The 10945-nt window shown below is 44.5% G+C and overlaps 1 pseudogene; it reads right to left on the bottom strand.

Annotated features, from left to right (window-relative positions):
* Positions 1-632: 632 nt before the first annotated feature.
* LOC115227274 lies at positions 633-2167 on the bottom strand (annotated as a pseudogene).
* Between the last annotated feature and the right edge of the window lie 8778 nt (positions 2168-10945).

Here is a 10945-nt window from a genome sequence, read left to right as displayed (position 1 = left end):
CCCCTACCCTAACCCTAGTGTATATACATACATACATACAACATGCACTTACATGCGTATAGAGTTGTAGATATGTAACCTCACAATTGTAGCAGTCTTTTTCCACGTAATTGTGTTTGTGTATATATATATACATACATACATATATATGTATAAATATATATATATATACATCCATACATTCATACCTATGAAAAATATATTTTATACACATGCATATAAATGTATGCATATATGTGCGTTTATATTATGTGTGCGTATCGTATATAATGTGTCTCTGTCTGCAACATTTACATATATATATATATATACACACACATATATATATATATATATATATATATTATTACCTACATACAATATATCTATATATAGTTATACATAAATATATGTATCAGTCTTTATATATATATATAGGTGTTATATTTTTAAAAGAAATTACACACACATTGTTGCGGATATGTTGAGGGTATATGTGTAAAGTTATGTATATACAGATATGTTAGAACATGTATGTGTGCATGTGTGTATATGTGGCTGTATATATGCATGTGTATGAGGAATAAGTCGATGAATGTATATGAATTATGAGATGTCAAAAACAGTAAAGATCCTCCCCCCCTGCTGGTCACTTTCATTTGACCAGTCCAGCTTTTTGGCCTCTGTCTCGTATATCAACAGTCTCCACATCTTGACCACAAACACCTCTGCTTCCTCGTCCAGTACCATTGCTACATCGTTGAGAATGTTGGCAGGGGTGCTACGGCCCACCACTTTCTGGCAGATGAATTCCGTGAGGGTTGCTTCTTTTTCTCCGATGTATTCGACAATCTTTTTATTTACCCAGGGTTTGATGCGTTTATCATGAGGACCTGGTCGACGATGCTCCAGTCGAGGGAGTAGGCAAATAGTTCCTCCTTGCCGGTCGGAATCTGTTCGATGAGTTGTTTGATCTGTTGTCGTTTCTCTTCTATGGAGGTGGCCGCCTTTTTCTCGGATTTTTTTCTTCTCGTAGTCCAGCGGCACGAGCTTGCGTTTACGCTGCGAGGCCTCGAGCAATAGTCGTCTTGGGCCAAACAATCTCCGATAGTGATTTTTTTTCCGCTTTGTATTAGACAAATCGTTGGGACTGTCAGAGGTGCGTAGCTTCATGGCGTGGAACCCAATCTTCGTGGTAACCTCTTCTTTCACAGCCGGACTGAAAACTGGTTGGGTTGTTCATGATTCTGCAGGACCCGCATTACTGTTATTGTTGTTTGTTGTAGCTGTTACCAGCATCAATTTCCGCATCTTCTCCTTCGCTCCCACTCTCTCGACCATCACAATTTCCATCGGCACCAGTTTTTGAGATCTTTCCCTTTCTTTCAGTCTGCGATATACTGTTCGAATGGGAATTATTTACTTTTGATGAGGTGACAAGTTTCAAAGTGGCCTGCATGCGGGGCAGGGTGATTTCGAGTCTTCAGATTTCTGTTCCCGCTTATGCGAAGTGAGTTGGGGAGTTGTGACGCAGTTTGGGTTCTGGTAAGGGGGGAAGTAAGTGCAGTCGAGGTTTCAAATGCTCTCATCTCTCTTCGTTCATTTTAGCAATTTCACCGTCGGGGTCAGCATGACCTTCTTCATTAATCTTCGCCTAATTTCTTCCAGCTTCCTTTTCTCGTTGTCGGTCCCTTGCGTCGTTTTCCTTCTCTTTTTCTCGTTCTTTCAGCCGTCTGGACAATGCGCTGCCTCGGTAAAACTTAGGGTCGTCCCTTAGGTCATCATAATCTTCCAAAAACTCTTTCAGCCTTCGTGCCTCTTTACTTTCCTCACACTTCCGAGCCTCTTCTCGATCTTTCTCTTTCTCATATTCCTTACTCTTCTTCCGTTCCCGGGCTTCCCAGTTCCGTAATCTCTCCTGGTACGCCGCCTCTTTCTCACGCAATTTCTTCTCTAGTTTCCTCCTCTCGTAAGCCTCCTCTTCGTCCTCAAGGTCCCAGTCTCTTCCTCGTTTGTCCCCGTCTTTCGATCTTTCGCGCGATCTGTCACACGACCTTTCGCGAGAGCTGTCTCTAGACCGGTCCCTGCGCGATCTCGAGCGTGACCTTGACCGGGAGCAAGATCGCGACATACTCCTCGACCAGCTGCGTTCCCTGTGTTCTCGTTCGTAAACTTTCCCCTTGCGCATCTTTATGCCCACAGTAGGCTGCAGATCCAGGCAGTAAATTAGGTGAAGTATTTTAGTGCAAGAGATTGCCATGAGAAATCACTCAAAACTGAGATGCCTTGTATTTTGGGGGACTTTAAGGCTTCCAGTTGTCTGTGGTCAAGATCAGTGAAGATGAAGTTCAAGACTTTTACTGATTATTTATTCTTTGTGCTGATAAAAGACACCATGTTGCAGTATATTTCCTGTTAACCTTTCATTACTGTATTTATTTGAGATGCTCTGTGTTTCTTTCAATTACTTTAAATATAACAAAAAATTTAGTTAAAATAACTTAGTTATCATTCAGCTCATCATAGGAATACAAATTGTGACTAAGGTTTGGTAGAAGAAGATTTTAATTCAAAACTTATGAAAACAAACATTTGTACAACAGAGCCAGAGCCGGTTGCAGCCAGGGTTGGAACGAAAGGGTTAATGATGCTTTCATGAATCCCGATGTGAGGTGTTTTAGTTGAACATGGATGTTGCTACATGGAGAAATTCAAGAATGATGGCTGGATTCATCTGCACAAGTGTTTCTTTTTAAAACGTTTTGTATTTGGTGGTGAAATAGGAGGCATCATGAAGGAGATTTGTGAGGTCAGTGTAGAACTTGAAATGATACACACAACAAATGTAGAAGTTTTTACAGCGGGTGTGTTGTATATGGTGAGGTGGAGGATTCCATGAATTCTCTTGGCAAGGAACCAAATGACTCTGCTGCTGCAGTTGGGAGGCATGGGAGCTTCCAGGCTTTGTGGTGCACTAAAGAATTCTTTACTTTTCTGATGGTGGGTATCTATAGTATTGTTATGTGAGAATTGGTTACAATAGACATCATTTTGGTATGGTTGTTCATTTGCGTGAATACATTTATGTTCTGATGTACCTACGGGAACACCGGATTCTGCACAAGCTACAGACTTACTAGGTATTTTCCTTGTTCTGATGTACCTACGGGAGCACCGGACTCTGCAAAAGCTACAGACTTACTAGCTATTTACCTTGTTCTGATGTACATACGGGAGGACCGGACTCTGCACAAGATAAAGACTGACAAGTTATTTACCTTGTTCTGATGTATCTACGGGAGCACCGGACTCTGCACATGATACAGACTTACTAGGTATTTACCTTGCTCTGATGAACCTTCGGGAGCACCGGACTCTGCACAAGATACAGACTTACTAGGTATTTACCTTGCTCTGATGTACCTACGGGAACACTGGATTCTACACAAGGTATAGACTTACTACGTATTTACCTTTTTCTGATGTACCTACGGGATCAGCGGATTCTGCACAAGCTACAGACTTACTAGTTATTACCTTGTTGTGATGTACCTACGAGAGCACCGGATTCTGCACAAGCTAAAGACTTACTAGGTATTTAGCTTTTTCTGATGTACCTACGGGAGCACCGGACTCTGCACAAGGTACAGACTTACTAGGTATTTACCTTGTTGTGATGTACCTACGGGAGCACCGGACTCTGCACAAGCTACAGACTTACTAGGTATTTACCTTGTTCTGATGTACCTACGAGCGCACCGGATTCTGCACAAGCTAAAGACTTACTAGGTATTTACCTTTTTCTGATGTACCTACGGGAGCACCGGACTCAGCATAAGGTACAGACCTACTAGTTATTTACCTTGTTCTGATGTACCTACGGGAGCACTGGTCTCTGCACAAGCTACATACTTACTAGGTGTTTACCTTGTTCTGATGTACCTACGGGAGCACCGGATTCTGCACAAGCTACAGACTTACTAGTTATTTACCTTGTTCTGATGTACCTACGGGAGCACCGGATTCTGCACAAGCTACAGACTTACTAGGTATTTAACTTGTTCTGTTGTACCTACGGGAGTACCGGACGCTGCACAAGCTACAGACTTACTAGCTATTTACCTTGTTCTGATGTACATACGGGAGCACCGGACTCTGCACAAGGTACAGACTTACTACGTATTTACCTTGTTCTGATGTACCTACGGGAGCAGGGGATTCTGCACAAGCTACAGACTAACTAGGTTTTTACCTTGTTCTGATGTACCTACGAGAGCACCGTATTCTGCACAAGCTAAAGACTTACTAGGTAGTTAGCTTTTTCTGATGTACCTACGGGAGCACCGGACTCTGCACAAGCTACAGACTTACTACGTATTTACCTTGTTCTGATGTACCTACGGGAGCACCGGACTCTGCACAAGCTACAGACTTACTAGGTATATACCTTGTTCTGATGTACCTAGGAACGCACCGGATTCTGCACAAGCTAAAGACTTACTAGGTATTTACCTTTTTCTGATGTACATACGGGAGCACCGGACTCTGCACAAGGTACAGATTTACTAGGTATTTACCTTGTTCTGATGTACCTACGGGACCACCGGACTCTGCACAAGCTACAGACTTACTAGGTATATACCTTGTTCTGATGTACCTACGGGAAACCCGAATTCTGCACAAGCTACAGACTTACTAGGTATTTTCCTTGTTCTGATGTACCTACGGGAGCAACGGACTCTGCAAAAGCGACAGACTTACTAGCTATTTACCTTGTTCTGATGTACATACGGGAGCACCGGACTCTGCACAAGATACAGACTGACAAGTTATTTACCTTGTTCTGATGTACCTACGGGAGCACCGGACTCTGCACATGATACAGACTGACTAGGTATTTACCTTGCTCTGATGTACCTACGGGAGCACCGGACTCTGCACAAGATACAGACTTACTAGGTATTTACCTTGCTCTGATGTACCTACGGGAACACTGGATTCTGCACAAGGTACAGACTTACTACGTATTTACCTTGTTCTGATGTACCTACGGGAGCAGCGGATTCTGCACAAGCTACAGACTTACTAGGTATTTAACTTGCTCTGATGTACCTACGAGAGCACTGGATTCTGCACAAGCTAAAGACTTACTAGGTATTTACCTTTTTCTGATGTACCTACGGGAGCACCGGTCTCTGCACAAGGTACAGACTTACTAGGTATTTACCTTGTTCTGATGTACCTACGGGAGCACCGGATTCTGCACAAGCTACATACTTACTAGTTATTTTCCTTGTTCTGATGTACCTACGGGAGCACCGGACTCTGCACAAGCTACAGACTTACTAGCTATTTACCTTGTTCTGATGTACATACGGGAGCACCGGACTCTGCACAAGATACAGACTGACAAGTTATTTACCTTGTTCTGATGTACCTACGGGAGCACCGGACTCTGCACATGATACAGACTGACTAGGTATATAACTTGTTCTGATGTACCTAAGGGAGCACTGGTCTCTGCACAAGCTACAGACTTACTAGGTATTTACCTTGTTCTGATGTACCTATGGGGGCACCGGACTCTGCACAAGCTACTGACTTACAAGGTATTTACCTTGTTCTGATGTACCTACGGGAGCACCGGTCTCTGCACAAGCTACAGACTTACTAGGTATTGACCTTGTTCTGATGTACCTACGGGAGCACCGGTCTCTGCACAAGCTACAGAATTACTAGGTATTTACCCTGTTCTGTTGTACCTACGGGAGAGGAGCACCGGATTCTGCACAAGCTACAGACTTACTAGGTTATTTACCTTGTTCTGATGTACCTACGGGAGCACCGGTCTCTGAACAAGCTACAGACTTACTAGGTATTTACTTGTTCTGATGTACCTACGGGAGCACCGGATTCTGCACAAGCTACGGACTTACTAGGTATTTACCTTGTTCTGATGTACCTACGGGAGCACCGGAGCCTGCACAAGCTACAGACTTACTAGCTATTTACCTTGTTCTGATGTACATACGGGAGCACCGGACTCTGCAAAGATACAGACTGACAAGGTATTTACCTTGTTCTGATGTACCTACGGGAGCACCGGACTCTGCACATGATACAGACTGACTAGGTATTACCTTGCTCTGATGTACCTACGGGAGCACCGGACTCTGCAAAAGATACAGACTTACTAGGTATTTACCTTGCTCTGATGTACCTACGGGAACACTGGATTCTGCACAAGGTACAGACTTACTACGTATTTACCTGTTCTGATGTACCTACGGGAGCACCGGACTCTGCACAAGCTACAGACTTACTAGTTAATACCTTGTTCTGATGTACCTACGAGCGCACCGATTCTGCACAAGCTAAAGACTTACTAGTATTAACCTTTTTCTGATGTACCTACGGGAGCACCGGACTCTGCACAAGTACAGATTTACTAGGTATTTACCATGTTCTGATGTACCTACGGGAGCACCGGACTCTGCACAAGCTACAGACTTACTAGGTATTTTCCTTGTTCTGATGTACCTACGGAGCACCGGACTCTGCAAAAGCACAGACTTACTAGCTATTTACCTTGTTCTGATGTACATACGGGAGCACCGGACTCTGCACAAGATACAGACTGACAAGTTATTACCTTGTTCTGATGTACCTACGGGAGCACCGGACTCTGCACCTGATACAGACTGACTAGGTATTTACCTTGCTCTGATGTACCTACGGGAGCACCGGACTCTGCACAAGATACAGACTTACTAGGTATTTACCTTGCTCTGATGTACCTACGGAACACGGGATTCTGCACAGGTACAGACTTACTACGTATTTACCTTGTTCTGATGTACCTACGGGAGCAGCGGATCTGCACAAGCTACAGACTTACTAGGTATTACCTTGTTCTGATGTACCTAAGAGAGCACCGGATTCTGCACAAGCTAAAGACTTACTAGGTATTTAGCTTTTTCTGATGTACCTACGGGAGCACCGGACTCTGCACAAGGTACAGACTTACAACGTATTTACCTTGTTCTGATGTACCTACGGGAGCACCGGACTCTGCACAAGCTGCAGACTTACTAGGTATATACCTTGTTCTGATGTACCTACGAGCGCACCGGATTCTGCACAAGCTATAGACTTACTAGGTATTTACCTTTTTCTGATGTACCTACGGGAGCACCGGACTCAGCAAAAGGTACAGACTTACTAGTTATTTACCTTGTTCTGATGTACCTACGGGAGCACCGGACTCTGCACAAGCTACAGACTTACTAGGTATATACCTTGTTCTGATGTACCTACGGGAGCACTGGTCTCTGCACAAGCTACAGACTTACTAGGTATTTACCTTGTTCTGATGTACCTATGGGGGCACCGGACTCTGCAAAAGCTACAGACTTACAAGTTATTTACCTTTTTCTGATGTACCTACGGGAGCACCGGTCTCAGCACAAGCTACAGACTGACAAGGTATTTACCTTGTTCTGATGTACCTACGGGAGCACCGGACTCTGCTTATGATAAAGACTGACTAGGTATTTACCTTGCTCTGATGTATCTACGGGAGCACCGGACTCTGCACCAGATACAGACTTACTAGGTATTTACCTTGCTCTGATGTACCTACGGGAACACTGGATTCTGCACAAGGTACAGACTTACTACGTATTTACCTTGTTCTGATCTACCTACGGGAGCAGCGGATTCTGCACAAGCTACAACTTACTAGGTATTTACCTTGTTCTGATGTACCTACGAGAGCACCGGATTCTGCACAAGCTAAAGACTTACTAGGTATTTACCTTGTTCTGATGTACATACGGGAGCACCGGACTCTGCACAAGCTACAGTCTTACTAGCTATTTACCTTTTTCTGATGTACCTACGGGAGCACCGGACTCTGCACAAGGTACAGACTTACTAGGTATTTACCTTGTTCTGATGTACCTACGAGAGCACCGGACTCTGCACAAGCTACAGACTTACTAGGTATATCCCTTGTACTGATGTACCTACGGGAGCACCGGATTCTGCACAAGCTACATAATTACTAGGTATTTTACTTGTTCTGATGTACCTACGGGAGCACCGGACTCTGCACAAGCTACAGACTTACTAGCTATTTACCTTGTTCTGATGTACATACGGGAGCACCGGACTCTGCACAAGATACAGACTGACAGGGTATTTACCTAGTTCTGATGTACCTACGGGAGCACCGGACTCTGCACATGATACAGACTGACTAGGTATTTACCTTGCTCTGATGTACCCAAGGGAGCACCGGACTCTGCATAAGATACAGACTTACTAGGTATTTACCTTGCTCTGATGTACATACGGGAGCACCGGTCTCTGCACAAGCTACAGACTTACTAGGTATTTACCTTGTTCTGATGTACCTACGGGAGCACCGGATTCTGCACAAGCTACAGACTTACTAGGTATTTACCTTGTTCTGATGTACCTACGGGAGCACCGGTCTCTGAACAAGCTACAGACTTACTAGGTATTTAACTTGTTCTGATGTACCTACGGGAGCACCGGATTCTGCACAAGCTACGGACTTACTAGGTATTTACCTTGTTCTGATGTACCTACGGGAGCACCGGACGCTGCACAAGCTACAGACTTACTAGCTATTTACCTTGTTCTGATGTACATACGGGAGCACCGGACTCTGCACAAGATACAGACTGACAAGGTATTTACCTTGTTCTGATGTACCTACGGGAGCACCGGACTCTGCACATGATACAGACTGACTAGGTATTTACCTTGCTCTGATGTACCTACGGGAGCACCGGACTCTGCAAAAGATACAGACTTACTAGGTATTTACCTTGCTCTGATGTACCTACGGGAACACTGGATTCTGCACAAGGTACAGACTTACTACGTATTACCTTGTTCTGATGTACCTACGGGAGCACCGGACTCTGCACAAGCTACAGACTTACTAGTTATATACCTTGTTCTGATGTACCTACGAGCGCACCGGATTCTGCACAAGCTAAAGACTTACTAGGTATTTACCTTGTTCTGATGTACCTACGGGAGCACCGGACTCTGCACAAGGTACAGATTTACTAGGTATTTACCATGTTCTGATGTACCTACGGGACCACCGGACTCTGCACAAGCTACAGACTTACTAGGTATTTTCCTTGTTCTGATGTACCTACGGGAGCACCGGACTCTGCAAAAGCGACAGACTTACTAGCTATTTACCTTGTTCTGATGTACATACGGGAGCACCGGACTCTGCACAAGATACAGACTGACAAGTTATTTACCTTGTTCTGATGTACCTACGGGAGCACCGGACTCTGCACATGATACAGACTGACTAGGTATTTACCTTGCTCTGATGTACCTACGGGAGCACCGGACTCTGCACAAGATACAGACTTACTAGGTATTTACCTTGCTCTGATGTACCTACGGGAACACTGGATTCTACACAAGGTACAGACTTACTACGTATTTACCTTGTTCTGATGTACCTACGGGAGCAGCGGATTCTGCACAAGCTACAGACTTACTAGGTATTTACCTTGTTCTGATGTACCTAAGAGAGCACCGGATTCTGCACAAGCTAAAGACTTACTAGGTATTTAGCTTTTTCTGATGTACCTACGGGAGCACCGGACTCTGCACAAGGTACAGACTTACAACGTATTTACCTTGTTCTGATGTACCTACGGGAGCACCGGACTCTGCACAAGCTGCAGACTTACTAGGTATATACCTTGTTCTGATGTACCTACGAGCGCACCGGATTCTGCACAAGCTATAGACTTACTAGGTATTTACCTTTTTCTGATGTACCTACGGGAGAGACCGGACTCAGAAAAGGTACAGACTTACTAGTATTTACCTTGTTCTGATGTACCTACGGGAGCACCGGACTCTGCACAAGCTACAGACTTACTAGGTATATACCTTGTTCTGATGTACCTACGGGAGCACTGGTCTCTGCACAAGCTACAGACTTACTAGGTATTTACTTGTTCTGATGTACCTATGGGGCAACGGACTCTGCAAAGCTACAGACTTACAAGTTATTATTTTTCTGATGTACCTACGGGAGCACCACGGTCGCAGCACAAGCTACAGACTGACAGGTATTTACCTTGTTCTGATGTACCTACGGGAGCACCGGACTCTGCTTATGATAAAGACTGACTAGGTATTTACCTTGCTCTGATGTATCTACGGGAGCACCGGACTCTGCACCAGATACAGACTTACTAGGTATTTACCTTGCTCTGATGTACCTACGGGAACACTGGATTCTGCACAAGGTACAGACTTACTACCTATTTACCTTGTTCTGATCTACCTACGGGAGCAGCGGATTCTGCACAAGCTACAGACTTACTAGGTATTTACCTTGTTCTGATGTACCTACGAGAGCACCGGATTCTGCACAAGCTAAAGACTTACTAGGTATTTACCTTGTTCTGATGTACATACGGGAGCACCGGACTCTGCACAAGCTACAGTCTTACTAGCTATTTACCTTTTTCTGATGTACCTACGGGAGCACCGGACTCTGCACAAGGTACAGACTTACTAGGTATTTACCTTGTTCTGATGTACCTACGAGAGCACCGGACTCTGCACAAGCTACAGACTTACTAGGTATATCCCTTGTACTGATGTACCTACGGGAGCACCGGATTCTGCACAAGCTACATAATTACTAGGTATTTTACTTGTTCTGATGTACCTACGGGAGCACCGGACTCTGCACAAGCTACAGACTTACTAGCTATTTACCTTGTTCTGATGTACATACGGGAGCACCGGACTCTGCACAAGATACAGACTGACAGGGTATTTACCTAGTTCTGATGTACCTACGGGAGCACCGGACTCTGCACATGATACAGACTGACTAGGTATTTACCTTGCTCTGATGTACCCAAGGGAGCACCGGACTCTG

The sequence above is a fragment of the Octopus sinensis genome, unplaced genomic scaffold (genome assembly GCF_006345805.1).
Source record: "Octopus sinensis unplaced genomic scaffold, ASM634580v1 Contig02561, whole genome shotgun sequence".
In the NCBI taxonomy this organism is placed as follows: domain Eukaryota; kingdom Metazoa; phylum Mollusca; class Cephalopoda; order Octopoda; family Octopodidae; genus Octopus; species Octopus sinensis.
This window is presented reverse-complemented; position numbering and strand designations above follow the sequence as displayed.